Source organism: Bombina bombina, chromosome 4 (genome assembly GCF_027579735.1).
Source record: "Bombina bombina isolate aBomBom1 chromosome 4, aBomBom1.pri, whole genome shotgun sequence".
NCBI lineage: Eukaryota > Metazoa > Chordata > Amphibia > Anura > Bombinatoridae > Bombina > Bombina bombina.
This window is the reverse complement of record NC_069502.1, coordinates 848523018-848539166: the sequence shown is the minus strand read 5'-3', so window position 1 is coordinate 848539166 and position 16149 is coordinate 848523018. Positions and strand designations below refer to the sequence as shown.

The 16149-nt window shown below is 41.1% G+C and overlaps 1 protein-coding gene across 1 annotated transcript in view; it reads left to right on the top strand.

Moving 5' to 3' along the window:
* The first annotated feature begins 7317 nt into the window (after positions 1-7317).
* Positions 7318-16149, top strand: part of LOC128657274 (gastrula zinc finger protein XlCGF26.1-like) — a 422529-nt gene continuing 413697 nt past the window's right edge. The window contains exon 1 of the mRNA XM_053711555.1: positions 7318-7437. The gene's annotated coding sequence lies outside the window, so the exon portion shown is untranslated. The remainder of the gene's footprint in view (positions 7438-16149) is intronic.

The following is a 16149-nucleotide window of genomic DNA, read 5'->3' as shown; positions in this document are numbered from 1 at the left end:
CTACTACGCAAATATATTCCAGACTGAGCAAAATCAAGACACCAAAGTTAAGACCCTAACTTAGGGATAGGACCCCTCAAAAGCCTCCTGAAGGCACTACCCCTGTCCACTCTCATAGGTGATAATGCAAATGCACACATCATATAAACATCTGCACTATAAAAACTAGGCTTTGTGTCACTTAATGACTACTATCCAAGTAAACCCCAGAGAGAACAGAATCCAATGACATAATACTTAGGACCCTAACTTGAGGAAAGGACCCCTAAAGAGCCCCATGAATGCCCTACCCCATCCACTCTCATAGGTGATGCATACATCATATAAGCACATGCTCTACAAAAACTAGCCTTTGTGTCACTTAGTGACTACTACACAAGTATACCCCATACTGAACATAATCAAATGACACCAAAGTTAAGACCCTAACTTGGGGATAGGACCATTTAAGAGTACCCTGAATGCACTGCCCCTATCCACTCTCATAGGTGATAACGCAAATACATACATAATATAAACATCTGTCCTATAAAAACTGTTCTTTGTGTCACTTAGTGACTAGAATTCAAGTAAACCCCAGACTGAACAGAATCCAATTATATCAAACTTAGGACCCTAAATTGGGGATAGGACCCCGCAAGAGCCCCCTAAATACACTGCCCCTTTTGATTCCCATAGGTGAAAATGGCGAACACATACATCATATAAACATATGACCTATAAAAACTAGGCTGTGTGTCACTCAGTGACTGCTACCCAAGTATTGCCCAGACTGAGTAGAATCGAATGACACTAAATTTAAGACCCTAACTTGGGGATAGGAGCCGTCAAGAGCACCCTAAATGCACAGCCCCTATCCATTATCATAGGTGATAATCCAACTACGTACATCATATAAACATCTGCCTTATAAAAACTAGACTTTGTGTAACTTAATGACTACTTCCTAAGTATACCCCAGACTGAGTAGAATCCGATGACAACAAAGTTAAGACCCTAATTTGGGGATAGGACCCATCGAAATTCCCCTAGAGTGGTTAATGGCAGTGCATTCAGAGGGTTCTTGAGGGGTCCTATCCTAACTTTGGTGTCATTTCATTCTGCTCAATCTGGGGTATACTTGGGTAGTAGTTACTAAGTAACACAAAGCCTAGTTTTATAGGTCAGATGTGTTTGCCATTATCACATAAGAGTGGAAAGGGGCAGTGCATTCAGGGGGCTCTTGAAGGGTCCTATCCTCAAGTTAGGGTCCTAAGTTTGATGTCATTGGATTATGCTCTGTCTGGGATTTTATTGGATAGTAATCACTAAGTGACAGACAGCCTAGTTTTGATAGGGCAGATGTTTATATGAGGTACAGAATGTATTTGCCTTTTCACCTATTAGAGTGGATAGGAGCAGTGCATTCAGGGTGCTTTTGAGGGGTCCTATACCCAAGTTAGAGTCTTAACTTTGGTGTAATTTGATTCTGCTCAGTCTGGTGTATACGTGGGTAGTAGTCATTAAGTGACACAAAGCCTAGTTTTTATAGGGCAGCTCTTTATATGATGTATGTATCACCTATAAGAGTGAATATGGGCAGTGCATTCAGGGGGCTCTTGAGGGTCCTATCCCCAGTTTAGGGTCTTAACTTTGGTGTCATTTGATTATGCTCAATCTGGGGTATATTTGGGTAGTAGTCACTAAGTGACACAAAACTTAGTTTATTCAATGTATGTGATTGATATTATCACCTATGAAAGTGGATAGGGGCAGTGCATTTAGGGGGCTTTTGAGGGGTCCTGTCCCCAAGTTAGGATCTTAACTTGTGTCATTTGATTGTGCTCAGTCTGGGGTACATTTGGGTAGTAGTCATTAAGTGACACAAAGCCTAGTTTTTATATGGTAGGTGTTTATACATTGTATATATTTGCATTATTACCTATAAGAGGGGACATGGGCAGTGTATTTTGGGGTCTTTTGAGGGGTCCTAGCCCCAAGTTAAGGTCTTAACTTTGGTGTCATTGGATTCTGCTCGGTCTGGGTATATTTGTGTAGTAGTCACTAAGTGACACACAGCTTAGTTTTTGTAGGGCAGGTGCTTATATGATGCATGCATCACATATGAGAGTGGATAGGGACAGTGCATTTAGGGGACTCTTGCAGGGTCCTATCCCAAAGTTAGGGTCCTAACTTTGATGTAATTGAATTCTGCTCTCTCTGGGGGTTACTTGAATAATAGTCACTAACACAAAGGCCCATAGTTATCAAGGTCTGGCGGACCTGATCCGACACTGCGGATCAGGTCCGCCAGACCTTGCTGAATACGGCGAGCAATACGCTTGCCGTATTCAGCATTGCACCAGCAGCTCACAAGAGCTGCTGGTGCAACCCCACCCCCTGCAGACTCGTGGCCAATGGGCCGCCAGCAGGGGGGTGTCAATCAACCCGATCGTACTCGATCGGGTTGATTTCTGGCGATGTCTGTCCGCCTGCTCAGAGCAGGTGGACAGGTTATGGAGCAGCGGTCTTTGTGACCGCTGCTTCATAACTGCTGTTTCTGGCAAGTCTGATGACTCGCCAGAAACACGGGGAATCAAGCTCCATTCGGAGCTTGATACATATGCCCCAAAGCCTAGTTTTTATAGGACAGATGTGTATATGATGTATGTATTTGCATTATCACCTATGAGAGTGGATAGGGGCAGTGCATTCAGGGGGCCATTGAGGGGTTCTATCCCCAAGTTATGGTCCTAAGTTTGATGTCATTAGATTCTGCTCTCTCTTGGGTTTACTTGGATAATAGTCATTAGGTGACACAAAGTCTAGTTTTTATAGAGCAGATGTTTATATGATGTATGTATTTGCATTATTACCAATGAGAGTGGAGAGGGACAGTGGATCCAGGGGGCTCTTGAGCAGTCCTATCCCCAAGTTAGGGTCTTATCTTTGGTGTCATTTGAGTATGCTCAGTATGGGGTACACTTGTGTAGTAGTCACTAAGTGACACAAAGCCTAGTTTTTGTAAGGCAGATGTTTATATGATGTATGCGTTTGTCATTATCATCTATGAGAGTGGATAGGGGCAGGGCATTCAGGGGGCCATTGAGGGGTTCTATCCCCAAGTTATGGTCCTAAGTTTGATGTCATTAGATTCTGCTCTCTCTTGGGTTTACTTGGATAATAGTCATTAGGTGACACAAAGTCTAGTTTTTATAGAGCAGATGTTTATATGATGCATGTATTTGCATTATTACCAATGAGAGTGGAGAGGGACAGTGGATCCAGGGGGCTCTTGAGCAGTCCTATCCCCAAGTTAGGGTCTTATCTTTGGTGTCATTTGAGTATGCTCAGTATGGGGTACACTTGTGTAGTAGTCACTAAGTGACACAAAGCCTAGTTTTTTTAAGGCAGATGTTTATATGATGTATGCGTTTGTCATTATCACCTATGAGAGTGGATAGGGGCAGGGCATTCAGGGGGCTCTTGAGGGGTCCTATCCCCAAGTTAGGGTCTTTACTTTGGTGTCATTGGATTCTGCTCAGTCTGGGGTATACTTGTGTAGTATTCACTAAGTGACACAAAGCCTAGTTTTTGTAGGGCAGGTGCTTAAATGATGTATGTATCAAGTATGAGAGTGGATAGGGAAAGTGCATTTAGGGGGCTCTTGGAGGGTCCTATCCCAAAGTTAGGGTCCTAACTTTGATGTCATTGGATTCTGCTCTCTCTGGGGGTTACTTGGATAATAGTCACTAAGTGACACAAAGCCTAGTTTTTATAGGGCAGATGTTAATATGATGTTTGTATTTGCATTATCACCTATGAGAGTGTATAGTGGCAGTGCATTCAGGGGGCTCCTGAGGGGTCCTATCCCCAAGTTAGATTCGTAACTTTGATATTATTTTGTTATGCTTGGTCAGGGGTATGGTTGGGTAGTAGTCATTAAGTGACTCAAAGCTTATTTTTCATATTTTTTCTTTGTTTTTATTTAACATGGAAATCCCCATAAGGTTTTGAATAATGAATAACGAAAGTGTCTAATTTCAGGTGGGTTATCTCATACTCACATCACCTCCCCCAGCACCTTATACACAGACATATAACACAATAGAGAGGTACATCAGTACAAACACACAGCACCTTATACACAGACATATAACACTATACAATTGTACAATCTCTCTCACACACACAGCACCTTATAAACAGGTATATTACACTATAGAGAGGTACTATCTATCTCACACTCACATCCCCTCTCCCCAGCACCTTATACACAGACCTATAACACTGTAGAGAGGTACCATCAGTACAAACACAAAACCCCTTATACAAATACATATTAATACTACAGAATGGTAACATCTATCACACACACCATCCCTTCCCAGAACCTTATACACAGATATATAACACTATACAGAGGTATAATCTCTCTCTCACACACACATCACCTTATAAACAGGCATATAACACTATAGAGAGGTTCCATCTATCTCACACCAACTCTCCCCACACCTTATACACAGACATATAACACTATAAAGAGGTACCATCTATCTCACATTCACATCACCTCTCCCCAGCACCTTAAACACAGACATATAACACTGTAGAGAGGTACCATCAGTACAAACACACAGCACCTTATACACAGACATATAACACTAGAGGTACCATCTGTCTCACACATTACCTCTCCCCAGCACCTTAAACACAGACATATAACACTATACAGAGGTACAATCTCTCACACACACACACATTACCTTATAAACAGGCATATAACACTGTAGAGAGGTGCCATCTATCTCACACTCACAGCACCTCTCCCCAGAACCTTATACACAGGCATATAACACTGTAGAGAGGTACCATCTATCTCACACTCACAGCACCTCTCCCCAGCACCTTATACACAGACATAACACTGTAGAGAGGTACCATCTATCTCACACTCACATCACCTCTCCCCAACACCTTATACACAGACATATAACACTGTAGAGAGGTGCCATCAGTACAAACACACAGCACCTTATACACATATAACACTGTAGAGAGGTACCATCTATCTCACACTCACATCACCTCTCCCCAGCACCTTATACACAATCATATAACACTGTAGAGAGGTACCATCTATATCATACTCACATCACCTCTCCCCAGCACCTTATACACAGACAAATAACACTATACAGAGGTACAATCTTATATCTCTCACACACACAGCACCTTATAAACAGGCATATAACACTGTATAGAGGTACCATCAGTACAAACACACAGCACCTTATACACAGACATATAACACTGTAGAGAGGTACATCAGTACAAACACACAGCACCTTATACACAGACATATAACACTGTAGAGAGGTACCATCTATCTCACACTCACATCACCTCTCCCCAGCACCTTATACACAGACATATAACACTTTAGAGAGGTACCATCTATCTCTCACTCACATCACCTCTCCCCAGCACCTTATACACAGTCATATAACACTGTAGAGAGGTACCATCAGTACAAACACACAGCACCTTATACACAGACATATAACACTGTAGAGAGGTACTATCAGTACAAACACACAGCACCTTATACACAGACATATAACACTGTAGAGAGGTGCCATCAGTACAAACACACAGCACCTTATACACAGACATATAACACTGTAGAGAGGTACATCAGTAAAAACATACAGCACCTTATACACAGACATATAACACTTTAGAGAGGTACCATCTATCTCAGACTCACATCACCTCTCCCCAGCACCTTATACACAGACAAATAACACTATACAGAGGTACAATCTTATATCTCACACACAGCACATTATAAACAGGCATATAACACTGTAGAGAGGTATCATCTATCTCACACTTACATCACCTCTCCCCAGCACCTTATACACAGACATATAACACTGTAGAGAGATGCCATCAGTACAAACACACAGCACCTTATACACATATAACACTGTGGAGAGGTACCATCTATCTATCTCAAACTCACATCACCTCTCCCCAGCACCTTATACACAGTCATATAACACTGTAGAGAGGTACCATCTATCACACTCACATTACCTCTCCCCAGCACCTTATACACAGACATATAACACTTTAGAGAGGTACCATCTATCTCTCACTCACATCACCTCTCCCCAGCACCTTATACACAGTCATATAACACTGTAGAGAGGTACCATCAGTACAAACACACAGCACCTTATACACAGACATATAACACTGTAGAGAGGTACATCAGTAAAAACACACAGCACCTTATACACAGACATATAACACTGTAGAGAGGTACATCAGTAAAAACATACAACACCTTATACACAGACATATAACACTTTAGAGAGGTACCATCTATCTCAGACTCACATCACCTCTCCCCAGCACCTTATACACAGTCATATAACACTGCAGAGAGGTACCATCAGTACAAACACACAGCACCTTATACACAGACATATAACACTGTAGAGAGGTACCATCTATATCATACTCACATCACCTCTCCCCAGCACCTTATACACAGGCAAATAACACTATACAGAGGTACAATCTTATATCTCACACACAGCACATTATAAACAGGCATATAACACTGTAGAGAGGTACCATCTATCTCACACTCACATCACCTCTCCCCAGCACCTTATACACAGACATATAACACTGTAGAGAGGTACCATCTATCTCACACTCACATTACCTCTCCCCAGTACCTTATACACAGACATATAACACTGTAGAGAGGTACCATCTATCTCACACTCACATCACCTCTCCCCAGCACCTTATACACAGACATATAACACTGTAGAGAGATGCCATCAGTGCAAACACACAGCACCTTATACACATATAACACTGTGGAGAGGTACCATCTATATCTCAAACTCACATCACCTCTCCCCAGCACCTTATACACAGTCATATAACACTGTAGTGAGGTACCATCTATCACACTCACATTACCTCTCCCCAGCGCCTTATACACAGTCATATCACACTGCAGAGAGGTACCATCAGTACAAACACAGAGCACCTTATACACAGACATATAACACTGCAGAGAGGTGCCATCAGTACAAACACACAGCATCTTATACACAGACATAAACCACTACAGAGCTACACACAGTGAATTACACACATGACACAGTTACACAACAGGCATTCAGGCAAGCAGGAACAAAGCCGAAGTAATATCTCCACCCACTCCCTCCCCTTGCCTGTACCATGTGACATATTTAGGTCCTTTAGCGTTTTGGAATCTAGCCGTTACAGATGTGTATAGTGATACTTTATGTGAGTAGCGGCTGTTTGTGACACAGGAAGCGGCGTAACAGGTAACGGCAGCAGCTTATTGTCTGAGGGTGAGGAGAGGACTGCGTGTGACAGCTTACGGAATCCGCTTGTTGTGTGAGTAGGGGGCTGTGTGTGAGGGAGAGGGGGCTTAGAGGGTTAGGGTGGTGCTTTGTAAAAGAGACGTGGAGAGTTTGATGATGGTGAGGGGGCTGTGTGTGAGGGAGAGAGGGCTGTGTGGGTGATGAGGGGGCTTTGTAAAATAGAGGAGGGTTAGATAGTGAGGAGGGGGCTGTGTGTGAGGTAGAGGGGGCTGTGAGGGTGAGGAGCGTGCTTTTTTGTGAGGAAAAGGGGTTATAGGATGAGGAGGTGGCTGTTTGTGAGTTAGAGGGGGTTGTTAGAGGGTGAGGACTAGGAGGGGGCAGAGGGGCTTTGTGTGAGATGAGTTAGAGGATGAGGTGGAGACTGTGTGTAAGGAATAGGGCGATTAGAGGTTGAGGAGGGGGATGTGTGTAAGGGAGGGGGGGTTAGAGGGTGAGGGCTAGAAGGGGGGTGAAGATTCAGTTGTGTGAGGGAGGTGGTTTATGGAAGTGGAGGGGGCTGTGTGTAAGAGGGGGGGGGTGAGGAGGGTGAGTGGGTTAGAGGGTAAGGAGGGGGCTGTGTAAGGGAGGGGGGTTAATGGATGAGGAGGGGGCTGTGTGTGAGGCTGAGGGGGTGAGGAGGGGACTGTGTGTGAGCTTGAGTGGGTTAGAGGGTGAGAAGGGGGTTGTGTGTGAGGTAGGGGGGGGGGTTAATGGTTGAGGAGGGGGCTGTGTGTGAGGGAGAGGGGGTTTAGAGGGTGAAAAGGGGGCTTTGTGAAGGAGAGGAGGGTTAGATGGTGAGGACAAGCTTTCTGTGAAGGGTGAGGAGGGGGTTGTCTGTGAGGGAAAGAGGGTTAGAGGGTGAGGTAGCTACTGCAGACATCCCAAGTCTCCGGGAAGTTCAGGGAGTCTCCCTGATTGTAATAGGCTCCCTGATGCCAGCAAATGGAGTGCAATCTTCCTGAAACTCCAAGTACCATGATCCAATGTGGCCCAAATCAGGAAAAGTGTTTCTTTTAAGGAATGCCTTTAGTTGCTGGGACATTATAGAACCCTCAAAGCATCAGTAACCAAAAAGCCCCCACTGATTTTAATAAAATAAAAACACAAATACTACCTTATTTACTGCACGTAATTAAACATTGTATTCTAAAATATTTATGCATTCAACAAGTGTACGATCACTGGAAAATAGGTTTGTTGTATGTGGTTCTGCAATAAAGCTACTTTTTTTAATGTGACTTTAGTGGGAAGCTACTTTAATGATAAGTTTCTATCTTATTTAGGGTTTCAAGGTGCCCAATATATAAATGAGAGGGGGGGTGGCGGTGCAGTAGCGGGAGAAGCTACCTCTCTGAAATTAGTTTTTGCAGGTTGGGATGTCTGGTACTGTGTGTAAGGGACAGGGTCATAAGAAGGTGATGAGGGGGCTGTCAGGGAGAGGGGGGTTAGAGGGTGAGGACTAGGAAGGTGCTGTGTGTGTGGTAGAGGGGGTAAAGATACAGTTGTGTGTGAGGGTTAAATGGTGAGGGGGAGCTGTGTGTGAGGGATGGGGTTTAATGGATAAAGAGGGGCCATGTGAAGAAGAGGGGGGTGTTAGAAGTTAAGAAGATATCTGTGTGTGAGGGAGAGGGGATTAGATGCTGAGAAGGGAGCTATGCGTGAGAGTGGTTTAGAGAGTGAGGAAGGGGTTGTGTGTAAAAAAAGTGGGAGGGTTAGAAGATGAGGAGGGACTGTGTGTGAGGGAGAGGGTGGCTGAGCGTGCGAGGTTAGAGGTTGAGGAGGTAGCTGTGTGAGGGAGAGGGGGATTAGAGGGTGAAAAGGGGGCTTTGTGAAGGGTTCTAGTGTAAGAGGATGAGGTACAGTCTGTGTGTTACAATTAATGATTTGCATGTGTGTTAGTTTAGTGACCAGGGCCTATGAATACCCAAAAACTCCCCTCGCCCATCGGGCGAGTAAATCACAAAACTTACCAGCCCACAAGAAACTTTAGTCGCCCGTGCATATCTGCATGTAGTGTGTATATATCTTATGTAAAAATGCAATATAAATAGTGTTATTGTAATCTCACAAAGCATTGCAGACAGAGGTCCCAATTTGAATGCTTTGCAAGCTGCTTACTACTTGGAACTTGAGCATTAATATAAAGGCTTTAACTTTAGAAAATATTTTTCTATCACCAGGTAGAAAAAAACAGGGATATTATCTTTGAAAAACTGTATGTACAGTCTTAACTTATTTTCTCCTAAGGGGAAAAAAAAAAAGAAGATATAATTGAGCTTTTTTTAAATTTTCCTTCAGCAATTGACTAGGTATATTTAATTCTGCCACCCTTTAACCTATAGCGCTTTGAGTGGTACTGCATAAATAGGTGAGATAACGAGCATGTTAAAAATACTTTTTTCCCCCCCTTTCTGCCTGGCTGCCTTTCAACTACTAGCGCGACTGTCAGTGCCACGCTAGCAGATTTAACTGGGTGCATGGAGATGGTATGTTCTCTACTAATTGGTAAAGTCAGTTTTTGGAGCATTAATAGAATCCAGAAAAATTGTGCACTGCTCTATATTATGGTAGGCAGCTTGATCGTGTACATTGTGCTGAAGTACTGCAGAGGACCCTGGAGTACGTCAGCATAATGCACGTGAGCAAGCTGCCTACCATAACTATATAGTCACTTAAACCCATACTTCATTCATACACACACACAGAGAAGAAACACTCACCGCTCTAGCAGGATGTCTTCCCACGCAGATAACCTTAGGGGTGGGAAGTAGCAACTGACAAGGAAGAGACCAAGAGCCATGGAGATAATGGGAGGTCTTTGAATGCATTAAACAGAAAGAACCTCCCCTTTCTTCCCTCCATTCCCGTGTGTGCGCATATGTGGAAGGCAATTTGACATTTTTTTTAATTGCTTCTTATATCTCACTTAAAATGTCAGGTCGCCGTTCGGGCTGGTAACTTAAAAATTTTACTTGCCCGCAAGAATTTTTACTCGCCATTGGCAACCGGACCGGTCTATTCATATTCCCTGAGTGACATTATTGTGAAATGTTTTAAAAACAAATATAGTAATGATTATGCTGATAATATTTTTTTTAATTATTATTAAGGTGTATGAAAGACACTGAGATTAATAGAGCAGAAAAATGTTATATGAATCAGTTTAACTAAATATTACAAGTAAACCTTTTGTCACAGAGCAATGTCTGTATAATGATATGAAGTTGGGAAACAAAAGCACAATCGCATCTGTACAGAGGGTACTAGGTATAAGGAGCAGCCTTACAGCAGATGTAGTAATACATCTTTTGGATTTTGTCATTTACTAATCTATGTGACACTTTATTGCCCAGATTTAAGCATCACTATATATTTTATCCTAGGGTTCACTTATTTAGGGGCACAGTCTGGGTGGTAAAAAAATATGTTTAGAGTATTGGATGCGCCAATGTATAATCTTAAATATTATACACATTACATTTCAAAATACACTCCTAACCATATAAATATTGGATTGCTCAGGGTAATATTATGTGTAAATACACTGCACTCCCTAGCACCAAATAGTGATAATATCAAACATACTGATGTTAATAATAAATAGTGACATAAAGTGATGTATAAACATCAGTGAAAAGTTCATACGCTTTGTGATACTTGATATCACTTGTCCAAAGTCTGCATAGGGTTTCTCCCAACACCTCTTGAATGGTATCGCATCAATCTTCAGCAAATCCAGAGGGTCGTGGTAAGCTGCTTCTTCCAAATTTGTTGGTATACAAATTAGAGTACTATATCATATAAAAAAGAAGAAAAAAAGAAGGCTCCACCATAGTGCACAATCAATATGATAAATCAAGACCAGCGCACAAATAAATGTACTCACAGGATTCAAGGTACTTGAGAAGTGGAACAAAGGCTTCCTAGGCTCTTAAAGTCGGCCAGACAACTTCTCCCGTGTTCTCCAAGCTTCTCAATGTTCAAATCGGCCTCCACCATACAGTGTTCACAGAAGTTGTGTAAGACTGCAGTGATCAAGTATACCTCTATACACTTGCGTGTAATAATAAAGGGTTATACTGATATAGAAATACAAATAAAGCTTGTGGATAAGTCTAATTGAATAAAAAAAACTTTTATTTTAATAAAAACACAACGTTTCACAATCTATATTGACCGTTTCATCAGGTGTAATTATAAAATTAAAATACCCACGGCTTAAATACACTTTTTTTTGGGCGTCCTTGGGGTTTTACTGCGCTTGCGTGTTAGTAACCTTGTTGCTGTAGCCTGCAAGAGTATCGGATTGGTCTAAAATATCCAATCAGTGTTAGCTGTTCAGCCCAACCTCCCGGTCTGTTGTTCCGCTCAAAATCAATGAGCATCTGACACACCTCTAGGCTCCATACGCAACAGTGTTAGAACATTAACCCATTAACTGTCATCCTTGTAACGCTCGATACATACATAAATCTATCAGCCGGTTTTACAAGCAAAGCGCAGTATCACACGCCCCCTGCAATCTGGACTCTCCCAAAATACAACTATATACTGTACAACAAATAAACAGATATAGATACAAAAACAAAAACTATAAAAAAAGATAAAATCATATACATTTTAAATTTAAAAATAGAACAAGTCAATGCTAAATGGGGTAGAAATAGACTCCTCTATCGAAGACAAAGGGAGACATTTTGGATCTGGAAGATAAGGACTCTAGACCCCTATGGGTTAAACGAAAATATAGACATGGCAGCATTTAACAACTAGGACAGTAGAACTCCGGTATATAGAAAGATCATACCAGCCCCCATGTACTCATTCTAATATGGAAAAATATAGATATGGCCATATTTAACAGTTAGGGCACTAAAACAGTTCCCTTGCCCCTTACATCATGAAAGTTACATTCTAGTATTTGAAAGATACATTAAAGTATGGGCTGAACGATAATATAGACATGGCACCATTTAATAACTAGGACATCAAAACTTGTGTTTTTAGAAACATCATAGCAGTTTCCACGCCCCACACTACATCAAGCCTATTTTTGTATTTAAAAGATACATACGGGAACAAGTATACATAGGAACATGAATGTACTTTTATACTGATGGTGCATATACGTGCATTTCTTAAGAGACAAGATGGACACATATATATATACTTTTACACATATGGTCAAATATATTCTACACCATATGGGCTTTAAGGTTATAGGACATTAGTATAGATTTCACACTTTGGATCTAGGTGAGGATCATATAATAACAACTATGGTGTTTCTATTCAATAGTGTACTAGGGTAATTTTAGAGTACAGGTATAGGAGTATCTGATAGGATAAATGGAGAAAATGTAGGTATAGGATATTTATGTCCTATACTACACGTATACTAATATAAGCTTATCTCATCAACAATACTTTTAACATACAGATATGTATCAAGATGAGGAAGCTATAATATTACATCATGGATTGTATACGATTGATTGAATAGATTAGTTATAGGGGACTATCTGAACAAGATAAGTTATAGGGATCGAACATGTCCGCTTTAGGAGTACATCATAATGTGGGTACATTGGAGATGTGATCTTTATTTTTAAATTTAAAGTGTATATGATTTTATCTTTTTTATAGTTTTAATTTTGTGTTTGTATCTATATCTGTTTATTTGTACAGTATATAGTTGTATTTTGGGAGAGTCCAGATTGCAGGGGGGGGTGTGATACTGCGCTTTGCTTGTAAAACTGGCTGATTTATGTATGTTTCGAGCGTTATAGAGGTGTGTCACACAACTTCTGTGAACACTGTATGGTGGAGGCCGATTTGAACATCGAGAGTCTTAGAGAACACGGGAGAAGTTGTCTGGGCGACTTTAAGAGCCCAGGAAGCCTTTGTTGCACTTCTCAAGTGCCTTGAATCCTGTAAATACATTTATTTGTGCGCTGGTCTTGATTTATCATATTGATTGTGCACTATGGTGGCGCCTTCCTTTTTTTTTTTTTTTTCTTTTTTTTATATGATACAGTCTGGGTGGTGCATGGGCAGGACAGACTGATTCGGGGGCACAGTCTGGTGGGCCAGAAATAGATAAGGAACTGAGAAACACCAGGTCAGAGCTACCAGTTTGGGATAATCCTATAAATTACAGGATAATTGTTCCAAAATATTTAAAAAGATAGTTAATCACTTTATTACCAATTCCCTAGTTTTGCATAACCAACACTGTTATATTAATATACCTCTGTCATTACCTTGTATCTAAGTCTTTGCAGACTGTTCCTTTATCTCAGGGTTATTTACAGACTTGTATTTTAGACAATTAGTACTGGGTCATGAATAACTCCACGGGAGTGAGCACAATGTTATCTATATGGTACTCATGAACTTACCCTGTCTGGTGTGAAAAACTATAAAAAAAATGCACTGAGATAAGAGGCAGTCTGTAGTGGCTTAGAAACAAGCATACATTTATATTTTTAAAGGTTTTATAGTATATTAATATAACAATGCTGATTGTGCAAAGCTGGGGAATGGGTAGTAAAGGGGTTATCTATCTTTTTAAAAAAATAAAATAATTGGCGTAGACTGGCCCTTTAACAAATCCTGTGATCCAGGCAGCTGCTAATTATTTTTCATCTGCTTTATGACGTGTCGGCTTCTGCTGCATATTCCTGTATACAGTCAACCTTTTGCTTTTCATGACTTCTGAGAAAATGGGGGGAAAGTAGAGCGCAAAAAGTCAGGGATACCAAACTCCTAACAGAAGAATAGATCCTTCGTTCTATTCAGAAAAGGATGAGCAAAAGGGAGAGGGTTAGGGCGCTAAGAAAGCTAAAGGTATAGTAAAGTGATGTGGTAGTGTTTGTATATAATGATGTGTAAAAAATGATATTTATATAAGCATACACTGATAATTAGAATTTATTAAAATACAGTATAATTCAAGAAACATCAGTGTATAAGAAAATAAAGTGAGTAAGTCCAAAATTAAAAATAATTTAAACGTAGGGACGTCTCCCTGATAAAAGAACACAATCTTAAAAATTCAGGAGTATTCAAAACATAAGAACTAAAAACGCTTCTAAAATAATATGAGCATATAGTGTTATACTAAGAGGCAATAACAAACAGGAAATATATTTCAAATATGTATACAAAAGCATTAGCTAGTCAGGCTAAAACAGACAGTTGGCGATGTCGTAGATCAAATGATGGCGGCAGGGGATCTCCCCAATACCGTCTTGTGTCAGTTAAAAGTTCGTAAGTTCGTAATGAATAGCAAAGCAATTTTGTTACAAAGTAGGTAAAGTATCACTCTGGAGCAAACATGTGGCTAATGAGACAGTTCTGTGATACAGTTACTTATGATCCTGAATAGGATAATGCAGAGTGTAAGAAAAAAGTAATCGTTGACTTTGGAGCCCTGACAGAGTTGTTGCTGTATGTCGTCTCTGGGTTTGTGAATTAGCCGCGAGTTCACAACTTGGTTGTGAACTTGGGTGTCTGACGTCACGGGTGACACTCGGGGGGGCTCTTCTCGCCCACAACAAACCAATATTTTTACGATGAAAGAAATCCTTACATCCATTTGAGGAAGATGTTAACCTCTTAGTGCGTGTAGATCAGTGTTAGCGCCTGCACTTAGTGCTATGCACGCAGGCAGTGGATAATAGGCAGAATCAAAGGAAAAAAAAGGAAAAAAATATTCTGGATAACCCGGGTTATAGAATTCCTGTAGAGTGTAGCTAAAGTGTTAGGGATGATAGATAGTCACAACATTCAACGCGTTTCGCTCTATCAGAGAGCTTTATCAAGATCTTGATAAAGCTCTCTGATAGAGCAAAATGCGTTGAATGTTGTGACTATCACCCCTAACACTTTGGCTAAACTCTACAGGAATTCTATAACCTGGGTTATCCAGAATTTTTTTCCCCTTTGATTCTGCCTATTATCCACTGCCTGCGTGCATAGCACTAAGTGCAGGTGCTAACACAGATCTACACGCACTAAGAGGTTAACCTCTTCCTCGAGTGGACGTAAGGATTTCTCCCACATTGGTGTGTCCGGTCCACGGCGTCATCCTTACTTGTGGGAATATCTCTTCCCCAACAGGAAATGGCAAAGAGTCCCAGCAAAGCTGGCCATATAGTCCCTCCTAGGCTCCGCCCACCCCAGTCATTCTCTTTGCCGTTGCACAGGCAACATCTCCACAGAGATGGTTAAGAGTATGTGGTGTTTAGTTGTAGTTTTTTATTCTACTATCAAGAGTTTGTTATTTTAAAATAGTGCTGGTATGTACTATTTACTCTGAAACAGAAAAAGATGAAGAATTCTGTTTGTGAGAGGAAGATGATTTTAGCAGACAGTAACTAAAATCGTTTGCTGTTTCCACATAGGACTGTTGAGATGAAGTAACTTCAGTTGGGGGAAACAGTTAGCAGACTTTTCTGCTTAAGGTATGACTAGCCATATTTCTAACAAGACTGTGTAATGCTGGAAGGCTGTAATTTCCCCTCATGGGGACCGGTAAGCCATTTTCTTAGTCTCAAACAGAATAAAGGGCTTAATATGGGCTATAAAACTGGTAGACACTTTTATGGGCAAAATCGATTGATTTATTTAGGCATTTTATACATGTTTATGCTGGTAATTCACACTTATAAACTTGGGGAACGTTTTTTAACGTCAGGCACTGTGTTAGACACCTTTTCCAGTCAGGAAGGGCCTTCCCAGT